General features: G+C 35.9%; 1 protein-coding gene across 1 annotated transcript in view; it reads left to right on the top strand.

Annotated features, from left to right (window-relative positions):
• IL1RAPL1 (interleukin 1 receptor accessory protein like 1) overlaps window positions 1-24332 on the top strand; it is a 771820-nt gene that overhangs the window by 137723 nt on the left and 609765 nt on the right. The gene's annotated exons all lie outside the window — the stretch shown is intronic.

Below are 24332 nucleotides of genomic sequence, written 5' to 3'. Positions count from 1 at the left end.
GGTTAAGATCCTAAAAAGAGTGTACAAAAATAATTCTCACTTCAATTAAACGCTTCTACTAATTACTTGAAGTCATTATAAAGTTGTTTAATCTTCCGTTGAATAGATGAGTACAACTTTCCTTTTGACTATAATGTACATTACATAAGCTACAATTTGGATATGAAGATTTTGTTACATTTCTAACAGAAGTCTTTTCTTATGGCAAAAAAGTAGCAAAAACAATTTCCCTTGAAAGTAGAGTATGCTAAAGTAATGGCCATAAGGTGCCGTTTGTTTCCTCAGAGCAGCTGCGGTTTTACTTTCAATTTTACAATTATCTTCACATCATTCTTGATTACTCATTTTACCTTTGTTGTCATCATGTTGGGAATAAAGAATCCAAGGCCATGTTCAAAATGTTGAAAGAGAAAAGAAAATACAGGCTTTTCTGTATAAAAATTTTGAAAGCATTGCCAAATTTATGACATGAATCACAGCTTTGAAGATAGGGAAAAAAATTTTTCTTCAAGCCAAAAGCATACCCTCAGATGCTTATCCTTTCATTTCAGGAAGGTTGCATAAAATGATTGAAATTAAAATCTTAACCATTGCTGGCATATGGTTTTCTTTATTAAGATTCAATAAAATTATTAACTTTTTTGGTCTTCCTTTCCCCAGCCCCCCTTCCCAAATAGGACAGATAGGATTTGTTCAAAGCTGTAAAGAGGAAATGAGAAGAGTTGTATGGTAAAAAGAGAACATTATTGAGCTCATTCAAAACAGAGTTTATTTCTCTCCAAATGTGAGAAAGTTCTGAAGTGTTTGAAGATCTAGGTTGAGAGTAAAACAGTATTATGTTTCTAGTTCTAATGGCAGACTGAAATATCTACTCTAACATTTTAAAATACTTCTCTGAAAGAAATTCATTTTCATGTATTAATAAAAACCTTTTCAAAAGACGCAATTTGCTTTAAAAGCCTATTGTATAAATATTGATAAGTGGGTTTTCTTGATTTTAGTTTAGGAAAGAAAATAGATGTAGTGGCATTTAGAAGCATTTGTATTTGGCCAGTTGTGCTGGTCTACAGGAACACAGGAAGCATAAAGGATGCCAAAATGATACAGGTGTAGAATCCTTCCTAGAGATAAATATTAAGAATTTTAACTCAGAGAATTGCCTAAAAAACATTTAATTTGCGGTTTACTAACACTTAAGCAATTGAAATAGATATTTTAGAATTTACCTATTGTTCATTGAAAATAAGTCTGTACATATTCAGTTCCAATGAGTAGCATCTTTGTGTTTAAAAAACTACATTGATAATAGGACACTCAATAAATTGGCAATGGAGTGGTTTTCATGTTAATGACAGAATTGCCAGAGCATTCTGTAAGTGCTCAGGGTAATTTCCCTGAAGAACTCTGTAATGTGCAAATAAGTTCTCCAAAAAAGAAGATAAGGAGGATAATATAATTATTTGGAACATAGCCAGTAGGTAAGAGTTAAGATTCACACTCCTGAAAAAGTTGGTGGAATTGACATCGCTGATTACTCACAAAGCAAATAAATCTGAATAAGTTTGAGGCTGTTGATGAAATCTTCCAAAAGCAGATGTTTTCTGCTAAAGTCACTCAGAAGTTCAAACAGTACACCTGATAAAGTGTTTTGCCAACTTTGATATTTAAGAAGGTCTGAAAATTAATGTAGTTTATTCTGCAAGTGTGGAAAGTTGTTAAATTTAGTGTGAGCATCTAATTATATTTAAGAAGACAAGAAACCTATCTATCTTAACACTAACTTCTAATCAAATACCAAACTAAAGATTAGGGAAATGTACTGGGCATAATACTGTTAGTTTAGCACATCTGGTAAAGCCAAAATGTTGCAAGTGTTGGGCAGTCTTTCTTGTCCTGTTAAGCTGAAATTTGTAACAAATTTAATGTTTTTTCCTTTAAATTCTTTATCAGAGAAGGACCATTTGGAAGTCTATGAGCTTTGTTGGTCCGTTAGTTCTGTGTTGTCCATCCACTGCTGTTGTAGGTATTGGTCCCAAGTATTTAATTTCAATTTTGGTTTTAAATACAAAATTATTTTCTAAATATTTTTGTTTATTTTTTCTTCCTCTTGATGAAAACTGAGACCTTGAAATAATGTGGGGGAGGGGTTGGGAACATGTGATTGTTCCTTAAACAAAAAAATAAGCAAAACCCAACCAGCCAAAAAAAAAGGGTCTTTCAGTTAGGGTAAAAGGCTGTATTATGGTGTCTGGGTTATTGAAACAACTGGAATATCTGGGGAAAAAAAGCCCTAAAAAAATCTGAAATAGCTAAGCATTCTGTGTGTATAGGTTTGCAGTTTTGCATCATATTGAAATTCTCAAATTCTAAAGTAATGTAGTAAAAGTGTTCTGGCAAATTTCCATTCCTTCAGGTCCTTTCAAATAAACTGTTTTTACATTACTTCAGTTCCTCTTCTGACCTGTATATCAAATGGTCAAGCTCTGCTGGAAACCTTACTGAAACTATAACCTGCTTTTGTACACACTATGCACTCTTAACTTATTCATTGATATCTCTCACTTGTTTGTTTTGTACTGTTTCTTCAATTCTGTTTAAATATTGAGACTTCTTTCCTTTGCTTCCATTTCTACTTCTTGCCATTATTTTCCCTCTCATTACCTTGATTTCTGCCTCTCATTTTTCTTCCCTCTCCTTTCTTTGGTAGACCGCTCAGTATGGATCCACTAGAAAATATTCCCTTTCCTTTCTTATAGTACTACATAATATCTGAATGTTCTTGGTTCTTCACCTGAGCAAGTATTTATAAGTACCTCTATTGCACGTAACTCCATGTAACTGTGATCCTTGATAAAACATCAATAGAGAAGATTAAGTAATTACTTATGCAGTCGATATGAAATGCTCTTGTATTATAATTTCACTGTGTATTCTTAGCACAAATGAAATGGACATGTCACATCATCAAGAAATGGCTGAGGATCATGCAATAAAATGCAGTTCTGCTATCAATATTTTACTTCCTGAAAGAAAGCAACACATTGTTAGATGTAGAGTGCACACTTGGTAACTCAGCCATCAAGTATAGGTTTGTTTTGAGTAACTAGGGAAGAGTCAGGGAACGTGAGAAAGGGGCAGTCTCTGTGTTACACTGTCCTAAGCTCCCAATCAAAGCAATTATAAAATCACTTATTGCCAGTAGATTGAGTCTGCTGCATTCTGTTTTTCTAGATAATCTTTTTCTAGGCAGAGTTGAGCTCTTCAAACTTCATGCATTGAGGATAAATTACTTCAATAAAAATTCTGTTAAAGCTAAAGAAAGTTATCTCTAAGGTTCTGACACATCTGGGTGGACGAGTGAATACATGTGATCTGGTAATCCCTGCTCTAATTGGCAACAGTAGAGTTTTAGGAGCCTTCGTTTTGGCTCAGGTTAGCTAAATGCTGAGAATTAGATTTAACAGAGCAATAGCATCTTCATAGCTGTAAACAGTTGCTATCTTACATTAATTTATGTCACTGTGTAAGTCTTTTCCTCAGAGCTAGTGGAAAGTGTTTCTCTTGGTGTTTTACCCTTATCCCTGAAGCACAGGTATTTTCTGTCTGAAGAAGAATCACGCGTTGATCAAAATATTTTTAATATCTGATTATCATAGAATGATCCCTCCCTTATGATCACTTCCATATGTTCTTTCTCTCATTATACCCAACAAATTCAACAGAATGCTGCCCCACAAAGCAGGATTACATTTGGTGCGTTACTGCCTCCCTATCTCTCTTCTCTTCCTTTTCTGAGAAAGGGAATAGCAGTACCCAGCCCTGTGGTGAACTCGTAAGTAACACACAATTAACACTTGTAAGTAACACACAATTGCAGAAGCCTCAATTTCTCCCCTTTGACCTGAAATTCTGGCACCTAAATATAAGTAAGTCAATATAACAAGGTAGACACACCAGAATGGTAACATTTGGTGACTGCTGACATTTTCTTTCTGATGGATGTCATACTTTACCTTTCTATAGATTATGGTAGCAGTATTTTTAAATGAAAGAAGAAAAAAAAAAACAACAATAAAAAATCAACAAGTAAATGCAAGATTTATTTGCTGAAACAAGTACCTGAATACTGGTGGTGCATATTGCTGTGGTAGTATCCTTACAGATGATTGAATACTTAAATTTTTCAGGATGCTACTTGTTGGAAGCAAGTAGAGCTTGCTTTTTACGGTAAGCTATAATTAAGAGCTATTGCTATGTAGGATCTATGGCACAAAGTGCATCGAACTAGTCAGACTGGATTTTTCTTGCCCGTGATGCCATTTTAACAGCTCTGAGTACATTTTAAGAAATTTAAGAGATTGAGTAATGAAAACAAGGATGTCTTTTATATGAAAGTTGAAGGAAAAAAAAAAGATAGGGAAATAAATCTTTTTAATTGTGTTAAAAAAAGAATTGGAGAGGAAAACCTGAGATGAGTACAGCATTAGATGTTAAGAAGTACAATCCCAACATGCCTGTCATTCATGGTAATTAGTTGGTGGCTACTGTTCAGTTTTTGAGCAATCTCAGACTGTGAGCTTTTTTTTTTTTATTTTTCAGAAGGTTTTTTAATGTTTACAAATTTATTTACAACTTTTTTTTTTTTAAATTGTTTGTACCCTATGTGTATACATGCTTTATAGATTAGTCACGATAGAGTGATCACAAGAAGTTAGCACTTCATAGGAAAACATTCAGACTTGCCATGTCTGGCGTTCCCTAGACTGAATGTGCTCACAGCAGAGGTTCCCATGAAGCCAGAAGTCAGGGATTTCTTTTACATTGGTAGTAAGGAGGCTGCTGTAATTTCCATCCTCCAATGAAAGAACTGCTGAAGAAATGATTGGGGGGGGGGGGGGGGAAGGAAAATAGAATTCCAAATGAATTATGTCTAAGAGCATATTGCATGTATATAATGAGCTAATGTCAGATGCATAGTACTGTTATGTTTTAGAACATAATAGAATATTTTAATAGTCTAATAGAATATTTTAAAAGAAATACAATTTAATAATTTAATAGACATATTTTCACTGAAATATAATAGTTTAATATGTTTCTTGTACAAGCCTAATCATTAAGACTTTCCAGTTGTGTAATTCCTTAGTAAGTACACGTGTGCCTGTGTACTTTAATTTCTGAAGCAAAACACGTATCATCTGCCTGCTGTGTGTTCGGTCATTTACTTGTGAGAGTCAACATGACAGTATCATCACATTTATGTTTTGAAGAAATATTGCTATGATTTCACAAGAGTGAAGATGAGATGAAACATATTCTTTGGAAAATAAGGGAATTAAAAATGCAAAACCTATAGTTTTCTGTTTCCCAAATAGGTAGCTTGTAGGAAGCTCTATCATATCAAAGTACTCAAGACTGCTCTGGCGTGATTGATGAACTGTTTAATTTCTATTCCTGTTTACTCCTTGGGCAGTTTGCTGAAGCTGCCCAAAGAATTTTCAGTTAGAATCAATTTCTGGCTGTAACTTCTGTGGTAGAGGCCCTTCCCTGCTCATAAATGGACAGAGATCATCTCCGTGTTTTGGACCTAAACAAGCCATTTCCTTTTAAAACTCCCTGGTAAAATACTAATCACTAAAAGAAAATTACGACACGCTTCTTTCCAGGTTTCTATATCATTGTGTAAAAGTAATTTTCTTCATACCCTAAATTTTCCAGAGGAAACATATAACCCCTTTGCCAGTTATAAAAGAGGTAGTCTTACCTTTGACATTATAAACAGACGTTTCAAAAGGAAAAAAAAAACCCTTCTAATATTTATATGGGACTGTGGACTAGAGTTTTTGACTTCTGCATGGAACTATGTAGAGAATGGCAAAGTCATGGTACTACCCTGAAGTTCTTAAGTAGATGGGAAGATCTTAAACAGCAATGGAGCAGGAAGTTCAGTATAGTCTAGGTAGCACATCTATAGGTCTGAAGATAGTATTTTGAGATCATGATGATGCCAGAAATTATACCCGGGCAGTATATTTTGTACCAGATGTGTCATCGTCATACAGACCCTGGTACCTCCTGTACCTTTCAATGACAATGCTGAACATGGAACTACTATCTAGGGTAGTTTATAGTGTCAATTTAAAGTCTTCAGAGACCCTTTCTATAACCTGATTAATTTTCTCTTTTTTTTCCGCTCTTATCAGTGTTTACACTCTCCAACAGTGTATGAATGTATTACTGGAGGGAGGCTGAATTCTGCTGGCTTCAGTTTCTTGATTTTTTTTTTTTTTTTCCTTCAAATAACTTTTCAGTGCTTTCAGTGTTGGTCCAGTCTCCACATTCTCTGTATTAATCTTGATCATTTGCTACTTACTCAGTTACTGTTAACCAACAGGAGTTCCCATGGAGGGGCTCGTTCTGAATCAGTTCAATTCCTTCTATCCAAGTTAAAATGTGGGTGCCGCTAGACCCTATAGCTTTAATGGTTGTAATTTTTCTTTGCTATCCAATATAAGTGTGACTGCTACCTATCATTAGAAGAGTTTTTTTGGTTAGATTTTATCAAATTGTATGCACTGCATGATGATTACAGCATTTCCTGATATTTACGTCTTTAATTTTTTAAGTCAAATGTTAAAATCAGTGCACTATAAATATTTGTTTCAGTATTCTCTGAGGTCAATAAAAAAATGTTCATGGACTTTGCTGTGTTACCTATGAAACTTAATTCCATGATAAAATTCGTATAAAGTAATGATGAAGATCTTAATTTTGGAAAGAATTCAGTCGAAGTTTTTAGTAAGTCAAATTTGATACTAGAATAAATCTTCAGCTTGAAAGCTTATTTCACCTTAGAAGTGCTCTTTGCACATTTCTGAAAACTATGTACCTTACTAAGGTTCCCAAATTGGGACTAATATCTAACTTTCAGATGCTTGCTTCTGAGGAAGAAAAAAAAAAAAAAGGCGATGGGAATGAGCACAAAATTTTATGTACTTGTATATACTGTTACGTCTGTGTCTATAGGTCATTTCATTCTTTCTAGTTTCAAGTGCTGTTTATACAATTTCTCTCCTGAATTAAAATACTTAAGGGTAAGCTACCTCTCTACTACATCATTTACTTCATAGAGTTAAGATGTATGGTATTCCATGAAACTGTACAGTTAGCACTTGCTGCTCATTCAACATTGGCAGCAGACATCACAGCGCAATTGTCTCCTTATTGCATTTGGTCAACACAGTAATGTTAGTGTTAACCTGTATGTTGAAATGTGCAGCATAGGGCCTCTAAGGTAACTTATTAAAAGAGAAATATATAGTTTTCCAGACCTTAAATTTTCTATTCTAAGACAAAAGCAGGTGAATTGTCTTTTAAGATAATCACAGATGTTTAAAAGTTATTGTTGAACTGTAATAGCTGTCATTTTTGTCTCCATCTTTGTTGCTAAATTAATTAATTATAAGTCTTTAAGTATTTATTTCTACAAAGGAATATGTTGGAAATTCTGTCTCTAAATAAGCCGCAAACAAACTGAGATGCTTCACAGGTTCCAGTAAATTCTTATCATCTGTCTCGTTATTTACTGCTTTTAAAATTTTTGAGGGGAATTTATGCTAACCCTGAAAAAAAGAGTTCAGTTTACCAAATTTATTTTGAAACTGATATTTTCTGATACTGAACATAGACTTCTGTGAAGGGATTGAATGGTTATAGAGTAGGTTGAAAAGCCTTTAGTTGAGAAAGGAAAAGTAATGAAGAAACAATTTGAGAATTGAAAAACAATGAAAATATTGTAAGTGTAAAGGTCATTATAACAATGCACTCATTTTCTGAGTAAAAGTTGCCAATTTTCTAGAGGCTAAACTCAAGTCTGTTGAAAATCAATGTAGTACACTTCAGTGGATGCTTGGTCAGGCCCTTTGAAGTTAAATGTGGCATCTTAAGGTAAATATGAGAGGCAATTTTCCCAGTGAAAAGATCTCAGCTAAAATAAATTATCTATCTTTATTCTTCTTTATGGATATCTGTGAAAGAAATAACATTTTTATTGTTTTCAGTCATTGAAAATATCACCATCTGACCCAAAGACCAGTAAGGAAAAAAAATAAATAGCAGGTGCTGATGGGTGTGCCAGCAGTTAAAACAGCCAGCCTCTGCGTCTCTTCCTTTGCAAGCTGTTTTCTGCATCCTGCTTTGATGTCAATATGCACTGAAATTGATACTAGTATTGACATTAACTTGTACAAAATTAATGATAATTCAAGGTTCAGGTTTACCTGCTAAATTAAGTCCTGCGTAGTGTATTCATTAAACAAGCAGGGATTTCTCTTCCTGCAGATTTGCTTTGGTTTTTTGAAAAAACAAGTACTTAAATTAAGCTATTTTTTCTTTGTTTTCGTTAGCTGGATATTGGCAGTTGGCAGTCACTGTGCCAAAAAAGCTTTAGGAATATGGATCCAAAAAATAATAGAGGCCTGTTGGAAGATTTCTAGTGTTTAAAGAGCCTCCACGGTTTCGTAATACTTTTGAGGGCTGTATTTAGGGATGACTGTCAAAATGTTTACTGCTATCTTTACCAACATGGATGAAAATACAGTATTTAAAAAAAGAACCTGATATTGCCTGGAATTTCACCACCAGGTCATATCCATTTACATACTTAAAGATATCCCTGGTATGTGGTGCCCCTTACTTTGTTGTGTTGATGAGTAAATATAACATTTTTGTACCCCTTCATTAAGATATAATGCAACTTTGCAGCCTGAATTTAACAAGTATGTTTGCTTGTGCCAAAATGTTTTTTTAAGATGAAACATGTGTTGTGCTTTATATTATTTTACCATCTCAGGCAGATTGTGCAGAAGAGCAATGGGGGGTGTGAGAAGGTTGGAGGAAGAAAAATAGCAATACTCCCATTTACTAAAGGGAACTGTCTTGGCAACATTAGTAAATAAATATCTTCTTGTGTTAGTCTCTGCTGCTTGAACTCTGAAATGCAGTTTCTTTCATTTTATCTCTGACAGACCATTCATTTAATATCAAGAACAGCTTTAAGAGTGGCTTGAGCTGTTGTTTATCACAGGTAAATAGCTGAGAGGACACATGTAAATGATATTTGTTGTAGTGATTTTTTATACACTGGACATGAAACACACGCACAACATGCTGAGATCAAATGTGTACATGGCTGAAGAAAGAAAATAAAGCAAACTATTCAGTTTTTCAGTAATACACACTGCTATTAAGGTTGCTTATGTATGTGAGCCTAAGTCTTTAAGGGAATTTTTACTCATTTTGTACTAGGAGAGATGCAAGGACATTGTACAGATATTGGAAAAATAATGAGATGATAGTGCTTGGGGTTTTATCTTAGCCCTCATTACATGCTGCATTTTTTGGGTATCTTACATTTTCTTCTTCATTCATCCATGACTCACTTCTCAAACGAGCCTACCATGGAGTAATGTACATATATTTTTTTCCACTGTCTTGGCACAAAGTGAATGTGGGAGTTAGCCATGAATATTTACTTCCTAATAGGTTTGACTGTATCAGTGAAATGCATGGTATAATGCTCAAAAGATTTTTTTTTTCCTTTCAGGTTGTCTGAAAAATATTATTTAAAAGTATTGTTGTTTAACTTAAATATTATAATCATAGTTTACATATTTCACAGAAAAGTTGAACCTCAGATGCGGCTGGGTTATTGATGCTCAGAACTGACAACTGTTTACTGCATATATAAAATGAGTAGAGCCCACTTCCCAGCAAACAGGCATCCTAAAAGCAGCCTCTAAAAGTAGCCAGGAATCTTGTATCAAATGCACTGATGCACACATTCCTCCCAGATATGGCTGATATGAATGAACCCTAAGGTGTATCAGCAATGCAAGGGAAGCAATTTTTAAATTTTTTTTTTTCCTTTTCAAGAGAGATTTTGTGAGATGAGAGTTTGGTCAGGAAGGTTGTTTTGCAGACATCCTGGAAAGGCCTGAAATTAAAATAAAAATGTAAAGAAAGTATTCAAATTACAGAGGAATCATCTCTAGAAATATGTATTTGAAACTATACGTAAATCAGGATGTCTTATGACTGGCTTGATCAGCCCATGGAAACAGATGTTTTTGAGTGGCGATACTGATCTCCCCTAATTTTGGTTTAAGCAAGTCATTCCAGCTTCCTGTTTGAAGTATGCAGAGAGAAGATTATATACAGAGGTGGAGACCTCCCTACTCTTAGGATGAAGCGAATCATTCCTTAGTGCCTCTTTCCTTATGCTGCTTGCAGGGCAAGTGTGGTACAGGGGAATACTTGGAAAATAGAGACTTGGCTAGGAAAAAAGGAGTGCTAACAAAAGTGGAAAGAGACAGATCCTGTTAACACATCCTAGTAGGAGATCATTCCTTGTAAGACTTGCATGCATATTATTATGCCCATACAACAAACTGCAAGGAAGATTCAGCCTGAGGCTTATCAGTCTTTGCTTGGATGCCAGGTTGAAGAATATAACTAGTGGTGACAGTGGTGCCTGCAAACTGTTTTTCTGCTCATGTTGTTCGTTCCATGATCTTCCAGTCCAGACCACAGTGTTTGCTAATATATTACGTATCAACTAAAACATTGAAAGCCAAGGCCTTAGGTTTGCAAAGGTTTGATCAAGAGCTTATCCATGTTTGGCTTCTGTTGCAGCACATTGCAGTACATTGCTGCATCAGACATGAAAATTTTTATTATGTAAACCACTTGTATGAAAAACTTTATGCAGTTGTTTTATGATATTTTTTTGTGAGACATTTGAAGCCCATTTGAAGAAATCTGTTCCATAGATCAATCTATTACTGTTCTTGCACAGAAGGTAAGTGTGGTAGACTTCCCAGTATAAAGGGGTCATACTGACTTGTTTGTTGTTCCTCACTGTTGGATGACAGATAGTGTCTGGCCATCTCATGACTGCCATGGACAAACAGATCCAATGCAATAAAAATGTATCTACCTCATGAGTTTGATTTCTGTCCATGGCCTTCTCGATACAGTTTTGATATGATAGGACTCCTATGAAAATAATTACTTCTGGCTTTAGATTAGGATGCAGTCAACGTTCCATACTTACATACGAGGAAAGTCTTTTATTCAGCAGTGTGTCAGGTTGTTTGTTTCCATGTTGAGATAGAATAGGACTTCTTTTAAAAAAATTACAGAGATGTTTAGTATAAAAGGCTACGTAAGTATTTTTATCTAAGGATGAAGCAGATCATAAAGCAGACTCTTCACCAACTGCAGTATTCGTAGAGGTCATTGCTTTCCCAAACTTTTCTCTCAACCAATTTTCTGCTTTCCTTCTGTGAATTCCCAGCTTTCACATTGATTATCCCTTGACTTTGCAGCCTCTGATTTTGTCACATTGTCCTTATTGTCCTCAGCTTGGCATCAAGCCTCATTGCAACTCCTTCATTACAAAGTAGTGATCTTCTTGTGTCATGGGTAAAGTTTAAAGGCGTAAACTGATGTTATTTTTCTTGGAAAAAAAATTAAGACTGACTTTTGTTTAGCTAAAAAATAAAAAACTAAGGATAATATAAGGAGAATTTCTGTTTTCAGAAGAATAGATTCTTCCACTTAATTTCTTACAGCCCTTTTCTGGAAAGGCTTCTTGTACCAGCATGAGCACCTGTTAACTGTTACCAAATCTTCCAGTTCATTAAGAAAGTTCTTATCCTGCTAATATTGATGTGTGATGGGATGATGAATCATGAAATTTTGAGGTGGAAAAGTCCCATCCTTTCCCTTAAGTATGGAGGCGAATAACACTGTGAAAGGGGCTAATTGCCAGAAGTACGTCTTTGTTAGAATTCAACTGCAAAAGGCAACTTTGTCAATAGACAAATCCTAGATCTGGCTCTGGCAGTTTAATACAAGATGTTTGAAAATAAACCTTCCCAATCCACTGTGTACTTTCAGGAGGGATCCTTCTCATTCCAGTAGTTTGCAGTGGCTTATTGGTTTACAAAAACTTTGTAGTCTCCTCTGGATCCCTAGGAAAACTGTATGATCTTCATTACTTTTGAGACTTCTGAGACTGTTGGCCTTCACAGGACACTTCTCACCTGCACTGACTCTACTGATCCCGTATTTATGGTTTTTCTTACTCTGTGCTGTGCATCTGCACTCAGAAATTATTTCCGAGCACACTCAGTTACTCTCAAGAAGACAACTATGCCCTTTTCCTCCAGAAGTGTCCCATTTGAGCCACAGGGCAGCAGTCAGGATAAAGCAGCTTGCCTTTCTGGTGTCCAGCCTCACCCTTAAAAAGAAAACCAGAATCAGTACTTACACAATGAATGTTGAACAAACAAATAAAGCAGATCTATGTTCCAACTCAGTGAAATGTCAGTGAGATAAACTTCCACTCAAGTGTTGCTTCACCAGTACCAAATGTGTGGGCAGTTCATCTATAACACGGAGGTTTTGCATTTTGTGTTTTAGAGTTTGATCTGTGTAACTTTGTTGACTTTTTCAAAAATCAAAAATGTCAAGCCCTGCTGTGGGGTTGGCTTTATTTAATTTGATGAACTGAAGAAATCTTACTGTGACTTCTTTATCCTCCATTCCTTTCCTTCGCTGTTGATCAAAGAGGCAAAATGACTTTTATACATTTTTATTCTCACTATTTTATACAAAAATGCTGTGAAGATTTCTCAGTCACTGCAGTTCTGAAGCTAAAAAGGGCCTTCTAGCATTTCAGCCTACATACTACCTAGGAAAGAAAGGGTGATTCCTTGAGTATTGTGTTTTTCCTATCTTAATCAATATGTGCAAATGGATTATAAAATACATTGTATTGTAAAATCAGAGGGCAAAACTGGGCCTTTAACCTTTGACTCATTTCATATTCAGATTTAGACCTTAAAATTACTAACTTTTGTATGAATTTCACATTGTTTTGATCTACCATTTCTATCTATAGTTGTGTAGATTTTTTTTTTTCCAAAGAATTCCTCAATATTAACAATAAGAAAGAAAAAGAAATGACAGGCCTCTAATGGGTTAGTTGGTGAAAGATGTTTGGCTGAAAAAAGGCTATCACCGTCACAGAATTTTTATAAATGTATCAGTGTCTTCTTGATGTGTTCTCTAAAATGCCACTAAGTGCAATTAGTTCCTGGTGCAATATGCATACATACCATACAAATGGACAAAGTCCATTTTATATTTAAGGGAAAAGAGAACATATAATTTTCTCTACAAGCTGTCTGCTATCTGTGTAATTTTGTAAATAACTGAATGAAACAGGTTCTAAAAAACACAAAGAGAATTTTGTTGTATAATCAGTGATGTAGACCTAGGACAACTATGAGAAAGTCAACAAATATGCCTACTATCTTGAGCAAGCTATACTTTTCTTTGTAGTATGAGCATGCATCACACATAGTAAGGAACACAAATAACACTCCCTGTGTCTGTTCTTTGGGAAAGTTAGTAAATCAACAAACCATAAGAAATTCAAAGAATTTTATTTGAACTAGTAGAGATAAAAGTATGTAAGAATGACATTAGAAAAAGAGATGGGGGGAAAAAGCAATACTTTCCATTTCATTTGGTTCTGGACAAGCAGAGGAATGTAAGCCAACTCTTTTCTACTGCCAAGAAAATTCACAGTCTTACTAATAGTCTTTCTAAGCGTTTAGTGAATTCATCTTGGTGGCAATACTTATTAACTAAGGCCCAGTCCAGCATGAGCTGGAATAGCAGAATGGGTAATTCATTATAAATATGACTACTTTATGTCCGTTTTTCACTGCTTCTTGACTAATGTTTAGTATTAATACTCTAAAGTAATTGGTTCTCTTCCTGTCTTCTGGCTGTGAGGCTTAGGGGATTTTTTTTGTGAGTGAGGGGTGTGTGTGTGCTGTATTTAAAGTGTGCACTTTGAGCTTTGTGGGAGACTCCTCTTTGTCCTAGCAAAAAATCCACAAAGGATCTGATTTCAAAATATAGCAGTCAAGTTTCAAATTCAGAATATTAGACATAGAACCTGACTTTTCAATACTTTCTCAGAGATGATAGTTTGTATGGTGAAAAGTGGAGACAAAAGAATGTGTGTTTAATGTGGAAAGTGTCTCATGGCAACAGATGAAATAATTGAACACAGAACAGGAAAATGTAGAAGATTAACAATATGATACTGTGGTGGGTTGACCTTGGCTGGATGCCAGGTGCCCACCAAGCTACTCTATCACTCCCCTGCCTCAACTGGACAGGGGGAGAAAATACGACAAAAAGCTCATGGGTCAAGATAAGTACAGGGAGATCACTCAGCAGTTACCGTCATGGCCAAAACAGACTCAACTTGGGAAAATTAATTTAATTTATTGCTAATTAATAAGATAGTAGGATAATAAGAGATAAGAACAAATCTAAAAAACACCTTCCTCCCACCCTTCCCTTCTTCCCAGGCTCAACTTCACTCCCAGCTTCTCTATTTCCTCCCCCCCAAGCAGCACAGGGGTCGGGGAATGGGGGTTGTGGTCAGTTCATAACACGTTGTCTCTGCCACTCCTGCCTCATCACACTCTTCCCCAGCTCCAGCATGGGGTCTTACCCATGGGAGACAGTCCTTCATGAACTGCCCCACTGTGGATCCTTCCCATGGGGTGCAGTTCTTCACAAACTGCTCCAGCATGGGTCCTTTCCACGGGGTGCAGTCCTTCAGGAATGGACTGCTCCAGCATGGGTCCCCTGAGGGGTCACAGGTCCTGCCAGAAAACCTTCTCCTGCATGGGCTCCTCTCCACGGGGCCGCAGGTTCTGCCAGGAGACTGCTCTGGTGTGGGCTTTCCACGGGGTCACAGCTTCCTTCAGGGCACATCCACCTGCTCCTGTGTGGGGTCCTCCACGGGCTGCAGGGTGGATGACTGCTCCACTGTGGACCTCCATGGGCTGCAAGGGGACAACCTGTGTCACCATGGTCTTCACCATGGGCTGCAGGAGATTCCCCCTCCTTCTTCACCGACGTTGGTGTCTGCATAGTTGTTTCTCACATATTCTCACTCCTCTCTTCCAGCTGCTGTTGTGCAGTGGTTTTTACCCCTTCTTAAATATGTTATCACAGAGGAGCTACCAATGTCACTGATGGGCTCAGCCTTGCCAGTGGTGAGTCCGTCTTGGAGCTGGCTGGAACTGGTTCTGTCGGACATGGGGGAAGCTTCTGGCAGCTTCGCAGAGAGTCCACTCCCGTAGCCCCCCTGCTACCAAAACCTTGCCAGGTACACCCAATGCATATACACCGAAAGAATAACCTTCAGAGACAACCCTCACCCAGCCTAGGATACATGTTGCCCCCTTTCCAGCCTGCTGTGTTCATAAAGCTGTCACCAAAACAAACTATGCTTTCTATATGGTGAAGCAGAGTCTTTCTATAGGTCAAATTTTCTATTTCCTGCATTTTTTCTCTCTCTGAAGAATGGAAAAAGGTCAGAGAAGGAGAAAGAGCTTCTAAGGTCAAACTGCTGGGTTAAGTATGAACATGATCAGGATGTTTGGGTTTTAGGGCTTCTCTATAGTAAGGATCAAAGAAAACACAGTTTACAAAATTAATAATACTTACAGTGTACTGCTGTTATGTCTTTGCAACCTAGTCTAAAACCCTTATTCTTAACGCAGCAAAAAGTTTCCCATCGTTTAAACATTTAACTAAGGTTTTTCTGTTTATTAAACCAAGGTCTTGTCTTACCCACTTTTCATATGCATCATATTTTCTCCTTTGTAAAGAAATCTATCAGATCATATGCTTTGCAGAAACTTCCTCAAGAAGTACCATTTCCTAGGTGGTAATAAAGAATGTCTTTATGAGATGAATGCATTTGAGTGGATTCTTTTTCTTCACTTTGCAGAATGGGAAAAGAATAGGTTTGCAGAGCACACCTAAGATACTAGCTCATTTACAAAGTATTTTTGAAGTAAGGAGAGTGTAGGAAACAAAAGAAACTGGTGAAAAATATGTTCCTTTGAATCTGGCTATTTAAAAGAAAGCTTTTTACTAAAAAGTTAAATTCCTAAAATGGTACCCATCTTTTACTACACTATGGTTCAGCTGAAAAGGTGTATAAATATCCATCACTATTTCTATTTTGTTTTTCCTGTTAATTTTCATTGCTCTTTTCTCACAGAGGAATCTGGTATATTTTCAAAGCATTAAAACAAAGTTTACAACTGGATTATCTTAATTCCTTTATGTGTTACATTATAAATCAACATTTAAAAAAGGTAGAATGCATCTTCAGTTGGTATAAATCCACTGTCCTTATTGGCTGCAATAAATGTTGACAATTTATATTACTAAGGGTCAGGACAGCAAATTTCCTTCAGCTGTAAATATAAGAAATAGACCATAATAATGTAAGCTATAGACTGTAAATCCAATCAACACTTCCCTTTACTTGCTCAGAAAGAAATATAATCATGTGTTTAAGAGTACATGGTATAACTTACACTTGAAGAACTTAATGTCCAATGTTTTGTCATAGAAGGCTCAATGATTACAGTTTATTCACTGAAGTAATTGTGAACATATAATTATTTCTTCCATTACTAATAACTACCAACCCATTTTACTTAGACATAAAAACCAAGACAAAAAATTAAATTAAAGCAGTCTGAGAAGGAGGAAAAAATTATGTTCTTTAGTTGTGAACTCTGCAATAAAATACACAGAGCCAATGGGCCAAAAAATTGCTTTTGCTAAACAGTGACATAACCCTTGTTTCTTATTTCTGCTTTCTGTAGAACTCCGGTCAAATGGAAATCTGCATCTTTAGCCTTTTTTTCTGGCATTCACTGTCTTGCCTAGTATCTCATTATGTTTTGCAACATAATGTGTGTCTGTATAGAGTCCTGGTTTTGTATCAATGATTTTCTCCTATGAATATTGATAGCATTACCTGTGCATAGAATTGCTGCTGTGAAGATGGCAATTCTAAAGGTATCTATATTACTGAGAGAGCAAGTCCTACCAAAAACCTTGGGCTTTCAACAGAATTATTATCAGCTTGCAACTAATGCCATTACAGGGAAATGTAAAATAGTGCTATAAAAATCACTGATTAGAGCGTAGATTCATTGGGACAGGGACTCTTTTTTTGGACTAGAAAATTGTGAAGAAAGTTAGGATTCACAGTCTGTAGTTTAACTAGGTCAGAATATTACTAACTTCTCTCACCTAGGACCCATTTGACAATAATTCACATACTACTAGAAATACATCATAACTTTTTTCTTGCCTGCATAGTGTTTGCTTTCAGACGATGTTATAGAGCAGGTGCCTAGGTGCTCTCAGAAAGAACAGATAAAATAATTGAACACCCCAAAAGAAAATCTAAGAGACTAAGTCCCTGCATATTCATGCACACATTCCCTTCTCTTCCTTGAGGAAGAGAGAAGTGTCTTTACTAGACTAAAATTTTTAGCTTCTGACTATCTCTGCTTTCTGAGAAAGTTGACTTCCAAATCCTTGTTATGAGAGAACTGGTGAATCCTCTGGGTATATTTACCGGATCATGCCACAGGGTTGGTTACCTCAATATAAACAGTAGCAGAACACAGTTCCTCGCTGACCCCCCACCCCTTCCACCTAGTCCCGTGACAGTGGGACATTGAACATTATTATTTGTTTTTTATGCAGGAATACAAAATAAAAAATATTTCTTCCCTAAAGCTTTCTTTTCAGAAACACCTGAACTGAAGACAAAGTTAAATGCATGTTAGTCAGATTTTTGGATAACCTAGATCCAATCAGTAACTGCTTGGAGTTTGTCTATGCAATGACAGTTTACAGTGAAGTATTTATCCTGAAAAATAGGACAAATCATAGACAAGCTTTCTTTCCCCTGAAATGTATTAAAACCTATTAAGTACTAAACTGTTTCTATAAATGTGATAGCAGTATAGCTCTTTGGAGTAAATTAAAAACAATTATGGGAACATTTTCAAAAGGCTCACAGCAACTTTTCAGTGTCATTGCTAACTTGATAACCCATGAGTGTTTATCAGTATAACTCATGCTAAACATCATGGGACAAATCACTTGTGAGCAAGTAGGAGGACTAGTTATTGAGATATTATCAGATTGCTTGTAGTCACATGTTTTGCCCTCTGGATTTATACTGCAGTTCACATTCTTGAAATCCATTCACATTTTAACTTAATTAAGACTTCTTTGGTAGGTCATATTTGATTACACCAACTATCCAGATTTTAAAATAACATAATCCAGCACAGTCTGATAAACCTAGAACATATTCAGATCTGTTTCTGACATTCATTCTTCTCATTCTTCAAAGTAAATTTCCTTAAGGCAACCTAGGAATTATTCCCATGCCCCCAAATTTCTCTTGTTATTCTTGCTTGTGCGTAAGAGTCAAAATCCCACAGCTTCTCTGGTTCTTTGAGGTTGGCTGGTGCCAACCAGCCCAGTGGTTTAGGTCATTTAGGTCTCTTTTTCCAGATTTCTTCCCCAAAGTTAAGGAGGAAATCCAAAATGGAACCACAGCTATCTCCCTCCAACACACTCCTAACTTGTTTATTTTTTCCCATCCCTGAGGTGCTGAAGAGGCATTTTACAAAAAATACCTGATCAGAGATAGAGCACCTTCAGCAGCGCTAAAAATACAGGGGAAAAATAGTAAAAAAAAATTTCCAGGCATCTCACCTTGCAACAGATATACCTTTATTATAAGACATTTCTTTATCAGAAGCCACTCAGACAGCATTTCTGTGGTTTATTGTTTCACTAGAAAGAGAGAGTTGTTTATCAGATGTTAACTTCCATTGGAGGAAAAGCAGAATGCAAAGAGAAAATGCGCTCAGATTCCAATTTTTCATCTTTTCCTTCATGTTTTCCAGATCACTACAAGGTCTGTCAGTTATGAAGCCAAATCATGCACTCTCTCTGACAAATGCTTCAAGGCTTGACACCTCATCTGGTCAGGTTTCATTTGTGTGTACTGAAATTTCTTTACTTATTCAGACAAACTGAAAGCATCACTATTGATTAGTGATTTTTAAGCAGAAGGCTTTCATATTGGAACAGTGTGTTTGTGAATTTAAGTGAGGTTTGTGTCACTTGTAACAAAATCCTTGAAAGATACTCTGGCTTATATAAATTGCATGTGTCATGGAAATTATTTTTTATCAGACAGGAAACAAAATAAAAGGAGAAAGAAAAATAAAATCCACATAGGTTTGTTGTTAATGATTCTGTATTCAAATAACTATTTGTCATTATATCTGTGATTAGTTCTCCCTTCGTAAGTTGTCTCGTCTCTCTTTCCTCAAACAGCACTTCATTCCTAAAGAAAACTACGCAAACATGTTTTTATCCAATACCTCCATTTTACTTTAACATTAGAATTACCTTCAAACAAAGGGAGTGAAATCTAAATTTGTTTTTTTGGCTTAATTTTCCTTGGAGAAGAATTATGTATGGAATTTGGTAGATACCTTTTTTTGCAGAACTGACAAGAGACAGTGATCCAAATAAACAGTTGATACAATATATTCTGGCTTCTTTCTTCCTTGTCTGTCATGATTCAATAGATTCAACAGAAAATATGCTATTTAGAGATCCACTGGAAATCTGAAATGTATATACATATCAAATAGATCCCCTTCTCATAAAAATACATTGCAACACGACAGCACTTATCTTCATTAAAGGTAATATAATTTGTATTCTGTATTTGCCTTTCTAACAACATACAGGGTCCTAATAGATCTAAAATAGGAATACCTTCAATTTGTTTATAACTTTTTATTGTTTAATGTCTTGCCTATTAGTATGATTAATGTGGTCTTGTTTCAACATTTTGCACTAACCCAGTAGTACTTTAATTTGCTAATATTTTTCATTATGCAGAAATTAGCTAGGTTTTTTTGGCGTCTGTCCTGTCCAAATCCTTTAAGTTCCCAAATCTTAGCAGCTTGGCCTTAGATCTGTGTACCATGAAGGAGAAACTTTCCCTGTGTACTGCTATGTGCTTGTAAAAAAATAAAAACTACAAACAAACAAACCCCAAACCCCAAAGCCCCTAACTTTTAATCAATTAAAAGAAAGGTAATCAACTGTGACTCAAAATCCCGATCTCTTGCAATAAGCATATAGTAATCTTTAAACAGGTGTTCCTGTTGGATTGACAATACTCTGCTGTGATCTGGGACATGGACTATGTTAGTATTCAGAACATCTTATTTTATCGTTTGTCATGCTTTGGTAGAGAATAGAGTGCCAGGTGTGGGAAGCCTGATGCTCTTGCTGTTAACAGAAACCCTAAATCATCAGTATTTCTGAGACAACCAGAATTATTTAGTCTGACCATTCAATTCTATATTTCATCCTTTCAACAGCTAATGGATTGTTTATGAAACTTCTGAATGGCAATGCACAATAGTTAAGATAGTGAAATAGTGGAAATTTAACGTTAAAGTTATGCAACTCAGATTTTAGACATTTATCAGGTTCGTTGGTTATTAACAACTTCAGGCACACAGGCTGCATTAAATCTAAACTCTGTAATTATACATGATGTTCCTAAGTACTGGAAGAACCAAATAGATCCTCCTGAGACACAGTCAAGTTTCTTGCTTAGAAAAATCTTCAGTTAACCCCACATACTTGCATGAATACCTGTAATTCAACAAAGAAAAAAATAATCCATTAAAAGATGTAAAAGTCCAGTCAATCAAAAACGTCCACAGCGGATTGTAGTAGAAGAAGGGTTCCTGGAGGCTGTTGGATAAGGCTCTGCTTCCAGCCTGTTGTAGTAGCTTTCCTGCTCAGTGGACGTGTCCTCGTCTTTGGAAACCTCCCATGAAAGCAGATCCACAACCTCACCATTGTAAAAATTCACTACTTCATTGTTTTGAATGTGACAAATTTTTTGTTGTTGTTCTATTCCTTCCCCTACCCCCAATATCTAATCTCAATAATCATTCGGGTCACTGAAGTACATTATGGTTTGTTCTGCTGTACTGCTTGTTCCATGGACATCCAGAACTGATCGATCCTTTTGTGGAATTATTGCCACTTCTTGCCAGTCTTAATCATGCATAAGATTTGTATATTTTTGTATCCTAATGATTACTGTGGTAAAGAGATAACTCACCCTTCTAAATGTTGTCACTCAGGTTATAGTCTGACTTCTCAGAGAAACTAGTTAACCTGAGCAATCTGGCATGAAATTCTGGTTTGTTCTTTTTTTAAAAACCTTTAATCAGTGAATCACTGAAACACCTGGTAGAGGGCAGTTTTTTCCTCATTTATTTTGCAAACTGATTTCTACTTCACTGACTATGTGATGGTGAAAGATTTAGTTAAAACAAGCATGACATTGACATTTAAATCATTCTGAAGAGCTGGTAATTATGTATTAAAAAAACCCCAACCAAAACCTTCTATTCCGCTAGCATTTAATCATTCTTTTTTTTTTTTTTTTTAAAGTGACAAAGTTTGAAAAAATATGTTGAAGTACTGGGAGAAATTTCAAGACTGAAAAGTCTCCAAAAATGCATCTCAGAGATCTGTCATCACTTTTCTACAGTATTTAGAACAGGAGTTTTAATGATCCTTATTCCTTCATTTTCATTAACTTTTTTTCTTAAACAAATTGCATTTTTGCTTGTGTGCTTGTTTTGTTGTGTTTTTTAAAAAAAAAGGGTTTGTGTGGCAAAACAGTACTTTCTTCATTAAAGTGGATGTGATCATTGTGAGAAGGGATCTTTGGAATTCATTACAGCCTCAGAGGAAAGGGCAGATGTTGTATTGCATTTTAGTTTTTTAAAGCTGACAGGCTGATAATGCTATATGTATGTTTTGCATACTTATAGATTTGTTAGGCAGAAGCTGAACAGTCAGGGATGGATTTTTGAGTGCTGCAGGTTGTTTATTTCTTACAGGAAATTATTCCAGAATTTAATCAGTTAAACCTTCCTGATGGTAAATTTTGAGATGGCCTACACAGCCTCTGTGGTATCATTTTTAACTAATAATCAGGCAATGATTTGCTTACATTACACATCTACATCATAAATCTTTATTGAAGTGTCCGGTGGCACCTAATTTTAATAGTATAATAATGCTAGATTGGAACAAAGTTTTTTTGAAAATAGATATGACATCCACATTACTATAAAACAAATTTCTTCCGACTACTGTTACTGCAGTGAATACCAAATGAATTTATGAAAATGAATGCTTAAAAGCATCATTCTTTCTAATACGCCCTCACATTTATTAATACAAATATCCATGATGCAGCAGTAAAAATCATGAATACTGAAAGTTCCAACATGGCTGAAGATTGAAGCTGGAAAACGAGATTAGATATCGGGCAGGCATTTTAATAGTATGAGTGTTAACCTTTGAAAGAATGATTGTGGTGGATTCTCTTTTTTAATAAAGATGGCTGCGTGGGTGTTTGGCAGCCAAGGTCAACCCACCACAAGGAATTTTTTCCTCCTAAAAATACTTTCCAGTTCAAATAGGAATTATTTCAAAACTGTCCTGTAGCTAGTTTTATGCATATGTTGCCATATTAATGGCCCTTTTCTGTTTCAGGATTTATGAATTGTTGATAAACACCACACAACAGCACACTTTGAGAGTTTTAGGTTGTTCTCAAAGCTGAAGATGATACTCTACAGTACTACAAAACTACATTTACACATTTCCTCCAGTATAATTTAATCCCTGATACAGTTTTTTTATATAATATGAATACAGCATTGCTTTGTCTACTCTACCCAAGATGCATAGAAGGGTTTCAATAGATCTGACAAAACAGTTTCTGTATGTCTGTATTTTCAATGGGAATATTTCTAATTGTCAAAGAACATTTTTTCTTTCCCAATTCAGTCTGTTAATCTTTTGAAAACGTATACTTATATTTAAGATGCATAATAAATACTACGCTGATGGAGTCTCAGTATTTTTTCAAAGCTCTGTGATTATCTTACAGACCTCTGGAAATTAAAGTTTTTATTAGAAATATCAAGCTTGAAATAAATCTGCCTTTTTCTATTTATTCTACTGTTTTTTTGGCTGGTTTCATTTAATCTCTCTCTCTTTTTTTCATCTTCATCCCTACATTCCCCATATTTCCAAATGCAAGTGACTAAATGCATTGTGAGACTTGGACTAGGGGCTCATCCTCTTCTCTGCCAGCCCTTTCTCTCTCTCCTTTTCAGCCAGATTAGAAGTCTGTCATCTTTTTTTTTTCCTTTTCTTTTCAGGTCATTTGACTTCAGGAACTCAAGGTCTGAGATTCAGATAAAACCCTAATGATTGAAGTTTGTGATATTTTCCATTTTTGCTCTGCTATAGTTTGCAAAAAACAGTGGAAAGAAGTTTCAGTGCCAAATATAGGATGTCCTGGTTTCGGCAGGGATAGAGTTAATTTCTTTTCTAGTAGCTGGTACAGTGTTTTGGATTTAGGATGAGAACAAAGTTGATAACGCACCCATGTTTTAGTTGTTGCTAGGTAATGCTTACACTAGCCAAGGACTTTTCAGCTTCCCATGCTCTACCGACTGAGAAGGCTGGAGGTGCACAAGAAGCTGGGAGGGGGCACAGCCAAACTGGCCCAAGGGACATTCCATACCATGTGACATCATGCTCAGTACATAAACTGGGAAAGCTGGCCGGGGGGGGCCGCTGCTCGGGGACTGGCTGGGCATCGGTCGGCGGGTGGTGAGCAATTGTACTGTGCATCACTTGCTTTGTGTATTATTATTATTATTATTATCATCATATTATTATTATCATTTTATTTCAATTATTAAACTGTTTTTATCTCAACCCACGAGTTTTCCTAACTTGTGCTCTTCCAATTCTCTCCCCCATCCCACCGGGTGGGGGGGAGTGAGCGAGCGGCTGCGTGGTGCTTAGTTGACGACTGAAATTAAACCACGACATAGGACATGCAATCAATTTGTGTAAAACAAATAGATATTTGAGGGGAAAAGTATGAGTAACTGGCTGAAATCTAGCCCCAAATTTGGGTAACATCTGGAAGCCTGAAATACAGCCTTCCTTCTCTCCCACTTTTATTTATGATTATTTGCTTGGTAAGCGTGCCAATGGATATGTAATCACAAAGCATGTACCTTTTCTCTGAGTAAGGGGATTTAAGTGTCTGAGGAACAGGAACTTATATATATTGTATATAAACAGCCATTTGTCTATTAAGCCAAAAGAATTTTACAAAGTGTTAGTCCCTAAGGTGTCTTTCATGCCTGCAAGCAACTGTTAGTAGCTTTTATTTGATGGTTGTAAATGGAAGT

The sequence above is a fragment of the Aptenodytes patagonicus genome, chromosome 1 (genome assembly GCF_965638725.1).
Source record: "Aptenodytes patagonicus chromosome 1, bAptPat1.pri.cur, whole genome shotgun sequence".
Lineage (NCBI taxonomy): Eukaryota > Metazoa > Chordata > Aves > Sphenisciformes > Spheniscidae > Aptenodytes > Aptenodytes patagonicus.
Note: the sequence above shows the minus strand (reverse complement) of the source record. Positions and strands in the feature narration are given on the sequence as shown.